We start from the raw sequence: 11,351 nt of genomic DNA, 5'->3' as shown, positions 1-11,351 counted from the left end.
CGGCTGCGTTTGCATTCACCGCGGCTTCCATGCCTTACGCTGCCCCAGTCTCAGCGCCTCTGGCCCCGACTTCTGTCCGGCTCTTTTCCCCGGCCGTGGTCGAGTTCTCCGCCCTTATATCCTCCGTTTTTTTTCTTTCCCCTACTCACAGTCAACGTGGCCGACTTGCTGCTCGTCGCTGATCGGCTTACCCACTACCGTGATAGAAGGGATGATCACTGCCTGTTGCTGATGGAAGGCTTCGTGTCAGAATTCTTCCTTTGCTCTGCAGACCTGAGTCTTTTCTCAGCAGAATGATGAGGGCGGATGCCTCCTCTCGACGCCCGTTAAACTGCCTTGGATGTATCTCTGCCACAGGGTAAGATCGTACTCGTCGCCACTGTTAAGTCTGTGTGTTATAATGAGAATTATTTCACAGACCACCAGAGTAAATTTTAACAGGTCTTTACTGGTCGAAGGTTAGGGCGGAACTGCCCAATAAATCATTACACAGCACTTATATACCGGTGTGGTCACCACCGGTATTACAGTATACAGCAGCCAAGAAAAAGTAGTGCAACCCTTAAAATAGTTCTCTTAAAGGTGGAACGGTTACATACACTACAGCAATGATCCCCACAGGGCCGCCATCCCCCGCCGGGCTTGGGGACAATGTGGAGAGGGGAGGACCAGGGGCTACTGGACCGACGGATGATCCCCATTTTTTCCATCACTGCTGTTGTAGCTAATTTGGGCGATACCCAACAGAAGCTTTCTGAGTTAATAAAACTCTCCGACTATGAGTTGAATGGCAAAGTAAAAGAATGCTTTATTTGCAGAGCTCTGGGAGAAGCTGCTATGCACCCCGTGTGCAACCGCCGTACTTCTCGTTTTGCACACACAAGTCTCCTACCTTTATACAGGAGTCAAAACAACTTAGACAGTTGATTACATAATCACAGCGATCCCCCGTGACATCTAAAATGGTTATCTATTCTTTAGCAAACGGTTACATATTCTTAAGCAAGCGATGGCCATAGGTTAAAACCCCTTTGGGACCTCTGGCCGCAGACGGGATAAGCAGAAGTAAACAATGGTTCCAGATTGTTCATCGTTGCAAGGTGACCACAAATGTTCAATAATAAAACTGCAGCTGACAATTACCTCACCCCTGCCTACGTGCGAGCTCAGGGGCCCCTTGTTAACCAGTTTTAATGTCAAGTATCCCGACAGTCTTTGCAAAGTCCTTAATACTGAAATTCTCCTTAACACTGCGAACTCCACCTTTGCTGCCGCTAGCTTGCTGAGCTCAAACGGGCGAGCCAGTAGTCGCAATATGGTGCTCCACCCTATGCTTGACGGTCGGAGCTGAAATGTTCACAGATCACAGAATCACAGAAACCCCACAGTGCAGATAGAGGCCATTTCGGCCCATCGCGCCTGCACTGACACATATCCCACCCGATCCCCGTAACCCCTACACCAACACATATCCCACCCTATCCGCATAACCCCATGTATTTAATCCCCCTAACACGAAGGATCAATTTATCATAGCCAATCAACCTAACTTCGTTGGGCTTCGTCAGCTCGGGGAAATCCTCGAGGAGACGGGCGAAATCGTCGGGCTGCGGCCGTGCACATGAAATCTTGTGTGATGCAGCCGTGCTGCGCGCCCCCGAAATATCATCGCGCGTGGTGGCGCGAACGAGGCATCGAATTTTCACGTCCACCAACAGGCCATTGGCGCCTAAAAAGTCAGCACCCAGCAGGGCCTGTGAGATTTGAGCAGTGATGAAATTCCATCTGAAAAACTGTCCACCGAAACATACTCGGACGAGACACTTCCCGCAAGTGCGGATCGAACCCCTGTTGGCCGCTTGCATAGGGGGACGATGGCTGCCGGAGTGAAGGTCTATGACCGAGGCGGGCAGTATGCTGCATTGCGCCCCCATGTCGCATAGAAAACAACGGCCGGAGATGGAGTCGGTTACGTAGGTGAGATTCCCGGAAGCACCGATCACCATCGCGGCCACGGGGAAAGTACCGGGACCGGCGTGCTTGACTTGCAGCGGTCTATTCGACGGTCTGGTAATGAAACTGCACGGCGAGCGGCAGCAGCGGGCCTTCGGGCCGAAACGGGCGTGGTAGTAGCAGAAACCGGTCGTCGGAGGCACCTTTGTCAGAGCCGGGGCCGGGCTCTTTGTGGCGGGGCATTGCGCGAGGGCGCAGTATTGTTGACGGACCGCGTAAATCTTATCCGCCTCTTCGGCGAGTGCGACGCAGTCTGCGGTTTCTGCTCGGGCGAGGGACGCCTGTACTTGCTCAGGAAGTTGAGTAAGGAACAGTTCGCAAAACAGAAAGCACTGGGGCTCGGACCCCAGGAGAGTCAGCATATGACTCATGATTTCTGAGGGTTTGGAGTCTCCTAACCCTGGTAGAGCCAGTAAACAGCGAGCGCGCTCCGCTTTGGTGAGACCAAATACCTGCAGCAATCGTGTCTTGATGGCGACATACTTGTCAGCAGTCGGAGGACTCTCCAGCAGGCTGATGATTCTCGACGCCATCGCGCTCTCGAGGGCGGAGACCACGTGGAGATATCTGGTCTGATCCTGAACGATGTTGCGGAGCTCAAATTGCGTCTCGGCTTGCACAAACCAAGAGGCTGCCTGTTGTTCCCAGAATTGGGGGAGCTTCAAGGCCACTGCGTTGGCCTCCATCATTGGCATGTGTTCGGCGTTCACCGCGAAAAACGATCGCGAGGAATCGGGGTCACCAATGTAGGAGTCTCTGCACTCCTAACAAAGAAGCTATAACTTACTGGAAGTTAACAAACTGAATTTATTGTCTAAGAACTTTACAAAACAAGAAAGTACAGGAGAAGCTCAAAACAGGTCTTTTCTCTTTCAATCCACACGAGGACTGGGTGGCCCCGCCCTCTACCTCTGATGTCATGACGTCATCACGTTTCCCGCCGAAGGGGACGTCACGTGACCCACGTGATGACGTCATCGCGTCAGATCGCGATGTTGTCAATCTCGCTCTGTTTAACCAGAGCCAACTTGAAAGGTAATAACATTGGTTACAGACAATTAATGCTAGAGGTAATAACATTGGTTACAGACAATTATGTAAGTCACTGTAAGAGTCTCTTAGTGGTTTTGCCACACCCTCATGTTTCTGTGTAAGAGGCTCGAGGGACTGAATGGTCCTCTCATGTGTCTGGTTAAGAGGCTCGAGGGGTTGAATGGCCTCCTCCTGTTCCTGTGTAATAGGCTCATGGGGATGAATGGCCTCCTCCTGTTCCTGTGCAACACGATCGAGAGGCTGGATAGTCCTCCTGTTCCTCTGCAACAGGCTCGAGGGACTGAATGACCCCCTCATGTTTCTGTGTAAGAGGCTCGAGGGGCTGAATGGCCTCCTCCTGTTCCTGTGTAAGAGGCTCCAGGGGCTGAATGGCCTCCTCCTGTTCCCGTGTAAGAGGCTCTAGGGGCTGAATGGCCTCCTCATATTTGTCTGTAAGAGGCTCGAAGGGTTGAATGGCCTCGACCTGTTCCTGTGTAACAGGCTCGAAGGGACTGAATGACCTCCTCCTGTTCCTGTGTAAGAAGCTTGAGGGGCTGAATGGTTCCTCTTGTTCCTGTGTAGGAGGCTCAAGAGACTGAATGGTCCCCTCTTGTGTCTAACTAAGAGGCTCGTGGAGTTGAAAGGCCTCCTCCTGCTCCTGTGTACAGGCTCGAGGGGCTGAATGGCCTCCTCCTGTTCCTGTGCAATAGTCTCGAGGGGCTGAATGGCCTCCTCATGTTCCTGTATAACAGACTCAAGGGGCATAATGGCCACCTCCTGTTCCAGTGTAACAGGCTCGAGGGGCTGAATGACCTCCTCCTGGTGCTTTATATCAGGCTTGAATGGGGTGATTGGCCTCCTACTGTTCTTGTGTAACAGGCTCGAGGGGCTGAGTGGCCTCCTACTGTTCCTGTGTGTTGTGTCTGTGTGTTGATAGAGACACTGAAGACAGGAGTTAGTTTGATAGGTGTTTACTAAACAAAGTCTGGAGGGTAACTAACGGATACAACACAATTACAGTACACATGGGTCTCTTAAAGGCACATACACTACAATTCCTCCCCTTTTAGCCAACCAGTACATAATATTTTAAGTAATTATTAATTACATGTTACAAGAAAAATAATCTATACATTGCTGCAGTTAATAAATTATAAGTCAGTCTCTCTGGAGGCTTCCTGACTCGGCCCAGATAACGCCTCGGTGGTGTAGTAGTTTCTGGTGGTTAGTAGGTTCTTTTGGCAAGGCTGATTCGGCTTGAATGCCAGTGTCGGGTTCATCGGGTTCCAGTATCACCAGATCGGAGGTAGATATGGGTATCTCTACTTCATTGTTAGGCGTATAGAGTTGTGGTGTAGGTTGTCCCTTTTCGGATGACTCTATGATTTGGTCAGCATGGCGCCTTGTTATGCTTTCTCCGATGTCCACGGTATACATCAGCAGTCCTAGTCGTGTGCAGATTGTTCCAGGCTGCCATTTCTCGGTACGGTAGTCCCGGGCCAAAACTTGTTGACCTTTCTGGAAGGTTCTAGTTGGCGTTTCATTCATGCCTTGAAATTGTCGGTTCTCCACGTCCCTTCTGATGTTGGGCTTGATCAAATCCAGCCGGCATCTTAGGCATCTATTGAAGAACATCATGGCGGGAGTTTGGTTTGTAACCATATGTGTTGCATTCCTGTTTGCGAACAAGAAGTTATCCACCTTGTGCTGAAGTTTTATGTCTTCATTACCCATGGCCTTTATGGCCTTCTTGAAGGTCTGGACAAACCTTTCAGCCAATCCATTGGTGGCAGGATGGTATGGGGCGGACGTGTAGTGCTTAACCCCATTGTTTTTTCAAGAACTTCCTGAATTCTTCGGACACAAATTGCGGTCCATTATCAGAACAGATCTGTTCCGGCAGCCCATTCCTGGCAAATATAGTCCTTAAAACTGTTATGGTTTTTTCCGTGGTGGTGGAGGACATCTTTATTACCTCCGGCCACTTGGAGTGTGCATCAACCGCGATTAAGAACATTGAGTCCATAAATGGACCAGCAAAGTCGATGTGTACCCTTTGCCAGGGAGATGAGGGCCACTCCCATGGATGTAGAGGGGCTTGGGGTGGAGCGTTTTGGACCTTCTGGCATCCTAGGCAGCTTTTGGTCATTTCTTCGATGTCTCCATCGATACCTGGCCACCATACAAATGCTCTGGCTAGGTTCTTCATTTTCACTCCACCCAGATGCCCCTCGTGAAGCTCCTTTAGTACTTTATCCTGGAGTTTGGGTGGAATCACCACTCTGGAACCACACATCAAGGTTCCTCGGCACACTGACAGCTGTTTTCTTCTTTGCGAGAATGCTGGCAACAGTGGTTCGCCATGTGCTGGCCATCCCTTCACCGTTAAGTCGTAGACTCGTGAGAGAGTCGGGTCATTTCTCGTTTCCTTTTCAATGGCATGATTGGTTACTGGTAGACATTCCACTATGGTTGAGTGGAACATCTCCACTGGGTCTACTGTAGGTGCCTCTTCTACCGTTGGCAAAGGTAGGCACGATAAACCGTCAGCCTTCCCATGCTGTTTTGATCCTTTATATTCTATGTTGTATTGGTGTGCCCCTAGAAAAAGGAACCACCTCTGTAGCCTTTGCGCTGTCATAATGGGAACACCCTTTTTAGGGCTGAATATGGAGATGAGGGGTTGATGGTCAGTCAACAAGGTAAATTTTTGTCCGTGTAGGTAATGGTTGAATTTCTTCACTCCCCATACCAGGCTGAGCGCTTCCCTGTCGATTTGGGCATAGTTACGCTCAGCTGAGTTCAAAATGCGTGACGCAAAAGCTATCGGCCGTTCCGAGCCATCAGGGAATTTAAGCGATAATACTGCTCCTATGCCATAAGGGGATGCATCGCACACCAGTCTGATTGGCAGTGATGGGTTGTAATGAGCCAAAACTTCTTTGGATGTGATTAAGTCTTTGCATTTATGGAAGGCACGTTTACAGTCTTCGCTCCATTTCCAAATTACTCCTGTTTGTAGCAGTTCATTAAGAGGGTGTAGAAGAGTTGATAAGTTCGGTAAAAATTTATGATAGTAATTTATTAATCCCAGGAACAACCTTAATTGTGAAACATTTTCAGGTGCTGGGGCTTTTATGACCACTTCAACTTTTTCAGGTGACTTATGCAACCCTTCCTTATTAATTATGTGGCCACAATATGATATTTGATTTTGGATAAATTCGCACTTGGGGCGATTTGCTCGTAGGCCCCGTTCTCTCAGCCTAGTGAGCACCTGCTCCAAATTGGCAAGGTGCTCGTTGTCGTTTTCTCCTGTTACAAGGATGTCGTCTAGGTAGCATTGAGTCCCCGGAATCCCTTGGAGGACTTGCTCCATAGCTCTTTGCCAGGTAGCTGGAGCGGATGCTACTCCAAAAACCAGTCAATTGTACTGGTACAGACCTTTGTGTGTATTTATCGTGAGATATTTTTTAGAGGCCTCTTCAACCTCCATCTGTAGATATGCCTGTGCCAAGTCAATTTTGGTGAAACATTTCCCTCCGGATAGTGAGGCGAAAATATCTTCTATCCTCGGAAGAGGATACTGTACCGTGTGAAGGACCGGGTTTACAGTCACCTTGAAGTCTCCACAGATGCGAATTTTTCTCTGTTCTTCAGATTTATCATTGTTCAATGCTTTCTTCATGACTGGGACGATGGGTGTTGCCCACTCGCTCCAATCTATTTCAGATAATATGCCTGCCTTTTCCAAATTCTCCAGCTCTGCCTCGACTGCTGGACGAATTGCGTATGGCACCGGTCTTGCCTTAAAAAACTTGGGAATTGCTGCATCTTCCACTTTTATTGAGGTGGCGGTGGCGCCTTTCAAGGTTCCTAGTTTCTCTTGAAACACTTCCTTGGCACTGGCCAAGATGTCTTTTAATCGTTCAGGTATGACGTCATCCTCATTTTTTTCCTTACTGGTCACCGTCAGTGCCTGAATGGAGTGCCAGTCTAAACGTATTTTCCTGATCCATTCACGTCCCAACAGCGGTGGACCACCATCTTGTAGAACGTATAAATACAACTTCTGTATTTCCTTGCCGTTGTATACAACAGGCACCCTTATTTTTCCTTTCGGGTATACTTTCTGCCCCGTATATGTTTTCAAGTTAATGGATGTGTCTTTTAAAGGTATATGCGGAAATAGCCGCTCGTAATCCCGTCGATTTATGATGGTCAGAGCTGATCCTGTATCTAGCTCCATTTTAACTGGGGACCCTGCTATTGTGAGGGTAACCCAAATGGTCTGGTAATCTTCTTTGGCAATTACATTATGTAATTTGAGAGAGCTTAGTCTCTTGTTTCCGGAGTTGCTATCGCTCTTCTGGTCTTCGGAGCTACTGTCCGTCATCATTTGTATCTTTCTGTGCTTTTCCTTATTGATTTTTTTTATGTTAGTGGATTTTTTGTTTCCAGATCGGCATACACGTGTAATGTGTCCCATCTTTCCGCATTGCCTGCATGCTTTGTCCTTGAACCAGCAGTCCCTCTGCTCATGGGTGGATCTGCCGCAGCGATAACATCTCTCGAAACCCCGTGTCATTTCATGGGTGCCGAAGTCCTGTGGCTTTTGCTGTAATTCTGCAGCTCCTCTTGCACTGAAAGCCTTGTCCAGTGTTAAATCTTTCTCAGAAAGTAGCCTTTTTTGTGTTCCTTCACTTAGGAGACCGCAGACGAATTTGTCTCGTAGAGAATCTGCCAGTCCTGCATCGAATTGGCAGTGTAGGGTATCAACAATCTCCTTAAAATTCTTGTCCATCGGTTCGGCTGGAGTGATTAAGTTTTGTAACAGCTTGTTTGTCTTTGCGCCCATTAGATTTAGAAGTACTGAAGCTTTTTTTTCATCTTCTATTCCATTTGCGGTGCAATATACCTCCACTCTTTCCACATATGTGGTCCAATCCTCTATCTCGTTATCAAAAGCATCAATATTGCCAGAATTAGGCATCCTAGAAAAAAAAATGGCGCTTCCCGCGCTTTTCTTTCTTTTCTGCAGAAAAGATATGACGCTTCCCGTGCTTCCCCGCCGCTGCTGCCGATGACAACGCCATTTCCCGCGGTTTCTGTTCTTTTTATTTATTTATTTACAGTTGGAGACTCGTTCCCGCCGGACTCTCTTTCTAGGTCCGAACGCCGACCTGCTTGCAGCGCCGGCCGTCTCCCGAGTGCTCCCTCCCCATCTGTTACTGCCTGCCTTCGCCTTAGCTGCTAGGCCTAGCTGCAGAGCCAGCCGCTGGAGCCCCAGCCTGACGCCCAGGAAAGGTTACCGCAGTACCTGCCACCAGCTTGGCCAGCTGGTGAAACCACAGCTTCTTTCACTTTCTTGATTCTTCCTCAACTCTGGACGCCAGAGGAATCGATGTCCTTGAGGTGCTGCCGAATTGCAGGTAAGTCCGTTTCCACTTCGTCGCCAATGTTGTGTCTGTGTGTTGATAGAGACACTGAAGACAGGAGTTGGTTTGATAGGTGTTTACTAAACAAAGTCTGGAGGGTAACTAACGGATACAACACAATATACAGGCTTATATAGCCCGAGTGGCCATTACCGGCATTACAGTACACATGGGGCTCTTAAAGGCACATGCACTACACTGTGTAACAGGCTCAAGGGGCTGAATGGCCTTCTCCTGTTCCTGTGTAAGAGGCTCGAGGGGCTAAATGGCCTCCTCATGTTCCTGTGTAAGGGGCTCGAGGGCCTGAATGGCCTCCTCCTGTTCCTGTGTAACAGGCTCGAGGGGCTGAGTGGCCTCCTACTGTTCCTTTGTAACAGGCTCAAGGGGATGAATGGCCTCCTCCTGTTCCTGTGTAAGAGGCTCGAGGGCCTGAATGGCCTCCTCCTGTTCCTGTGTAAGAGGCTCGAGGGGCTGAATGGCCTCCTCCTGTTCCGGTACAACAGGCACAAGGGGCTGTAAGACCTCCTCTTGCTGCTTGATATCAGACTTGAATGGGCAGATTGTCCTCCCACTGTTCCTGAGTAAGAGAATCGAGGGGCTGAATGGCCTCCTCCTGTTCCTGTGTAATAGGCTCGAGAGGCTGAAAGGCTCCCTCCTGTTCCTGTGTAAGAGGCTCGAGTGCCTGAATGGCCTCCTCCAGTTCCTGTCTAAGTGGCTTGAGGGGCTGAATGGCCTCCTCCTGTTCTTGTGTAATAGTCTCGAGGGGCTGAATGGTCTCCTCCTGTTCTATGTGTAACAGGCTTGATGGGCTGAATGGGCTCCTCCTGTACCTGTGTAAGATGCTCGAAGGACTGAATGGCCTCCTCCAGTTCCTGTGTAAAAGCATTGAGAGGCAAAATGGCCACCTCCTGTTCCGGTGTAACGGGCTTGAGGGGCTGAATGGACCACCTGTTCCTGTGCAACAGGTTCAAGAGGCTGAATGGCCTACTCCTGTTCCAGTGTAACAGGCTCGAGGAGCTCAACGGCCTACTCCTGATCCTGTGTAAGAGGCTCATGGGGCTGAATGGGCTCCTACTGTTGCTGTCTAAGAAGCTCGAAACATAGAAACATAGAAGATAGGAGCAGGAGTAGGCCATTCGGTCCCTCGAGCCTGCTCCGCCATTCAATGCGATCATGGCTGATCATCCATATTCAGTACCCTGTGTAGTGTATGTAACCGTCTACCTTTAAGAGACTATGTATGTAACCGTTCACCTTTAAGAGAACTATTTTAGGTGTGGCACTACTTGTTTGGCTTCTGTATACGGTAATACCGACGGTGACATGACTTATTGGGCAGATTCGCCCTGACCTTCGAATAGTAAAGTCCTGTTGTATGTTACTCCTGAAGTCTGTGTCGTAATTAACTGCACAACCCACAGACTTTACAGTGACGACGAGTCCGATCGTACCCTGCGGCAACAATATTTTCAAGCAACGAAAGAGCGTCGAAAAGAGGCAACCGCCCTCGTCATTCGGCTGGGAGAAAACTCAAGGCTGCAGCAATAGAAAGGAGGAAGACTTTAGTGACAAAAACTTCCATCAGCAACAGGCACTGACTGTCCCTTCTGCCACGGTGACTGTGAGTAAGGGAAGGTGAAAAGAATAGCCAGAGGATAAGGGCTGGGCACTCGACCACGGTCGAGGGGGAAAAGGAGCCGGACAAAAAGTCGGGTCCAACGGCGTCATGAGAGACCACGACCAGCAGGAAAAGCCGGGCGGTGACCGAAGCCACGAAGCGCTGCGACCGGGAGCGTAGGCGCGGGGAGAGAGAAACTCAGCCGCAGCCGGGGAGAGAAGCACCGGACTGCGAGAGGGCTGGGAGGCGCGATTGGGGTCTGAGCGAGCGGAAGAGGCAGAGCCGATCAAGAGAGACTGCGCGAGAGCCAGTCCAGCGGCTGAACTGTCCTCCGTCAACGGGGTGTACCCAGCGCCGGTAGAGCCGAGCAAGCAGGAGAGAGACAGAGCCGAGCAAGGGGAACTGTGCGAGAGCCAGCCCAGCGGCTGAACCTGTTCGCCGTCAACGGGGTACCCAGAGCCGGTCGCCCTGCCATAAAATTAAAAAAAAGGGAAAGCCTTGAAGCCGACGCGCAGGCTGTGAACCTGAAAGCCAGCGGCCCTCACCCGTGGGGAAAGTGTACCCCTCCCGCCAGGGAAGAAACGCGGGAAGCCGCCTTTAGGCGGGGAAGAAGACAAAAGCGGGAAACCGCCATTGAAGTGGGCGGGGAGAGAAGATACGAGCGGGAAACCGCCATTTTCGCGGGAAAACCACCATCTTAGAAAAAAAAAGAAATAATAATTTAAAGAAATACTTGTGTTGTTCCCAAAGAGAGGAAGATGCCTAAGCGTGGTAACATCAACAATTTTAATTCCGAGGTAGAAGACTGGGCCACGTATCTGGAACGCATTGAGATCTATTGTGAGGCCAATAAAATAGAAGAAGATGACAAAGCTATAACCTTGCTGAACTCGATGGGCGCAAAGACATACGGGCACTTGAAGCATCTACTAGCACCAGCTAAACCGGCGGATCAGACCTTCGATGATATTGTGGCTGTCCTGAAGGACCACTTGAACCCTACACCATTGATGTTGGCTGAACGATTCAAATTCTATGCGAGAACGCAACGGAAAGACGAAAGCAACGCGGAATACTTGGTTGAACTGCGGAGGCTAGCGAAAGACTGTCAGTTTAGGGACAACCTGGAAGAGGCACTGAGAGACAAATTCGTGTGCGGAATGTTGAACGAAGAAACACAAAAACGACTGCTTGAAGAGAACGATCTTCCACTTGATAAGGCTGTCCTTATCACAGCATCAAGCGAAACC

The 11,351-nt window shown here is 49.7% G+C and overlaps 1 pseudogene; it reads right to left on the bottom strand.

Annotated features, from left to right (window-relative positions):
* Positions 1 to 835: 835 nt before the first annotated feature.
* The window catches only part of LOC147091392 (uncharacterized), a 28,690-nt pseudogene continuing 18,174 nt past the window's right edge, over positions 836 to 11,351 (bottom strand).

Source organism: Somniosus microcephalus, unplaced genomic scaffold (assembly GCF_052327205.1).
Source record: "Somniosus microcephalus isolate GS21.2 unplaced genomic scaffold, FLI_Smic_1.0 unresolved_chr3, whole genome shotgun sequence".
NCBI classification, from domain to species: Eukaryota; Metazoa; Chordata; class Chondrichthyes; order Squaliformes; family Somniosidae; genus Somniosus; species Somniosus microcephalus.
Note: the sequence above shows the minus strand (reverse complement) of the source record. Positions and strands in the feature narration are given on the sequence as shown.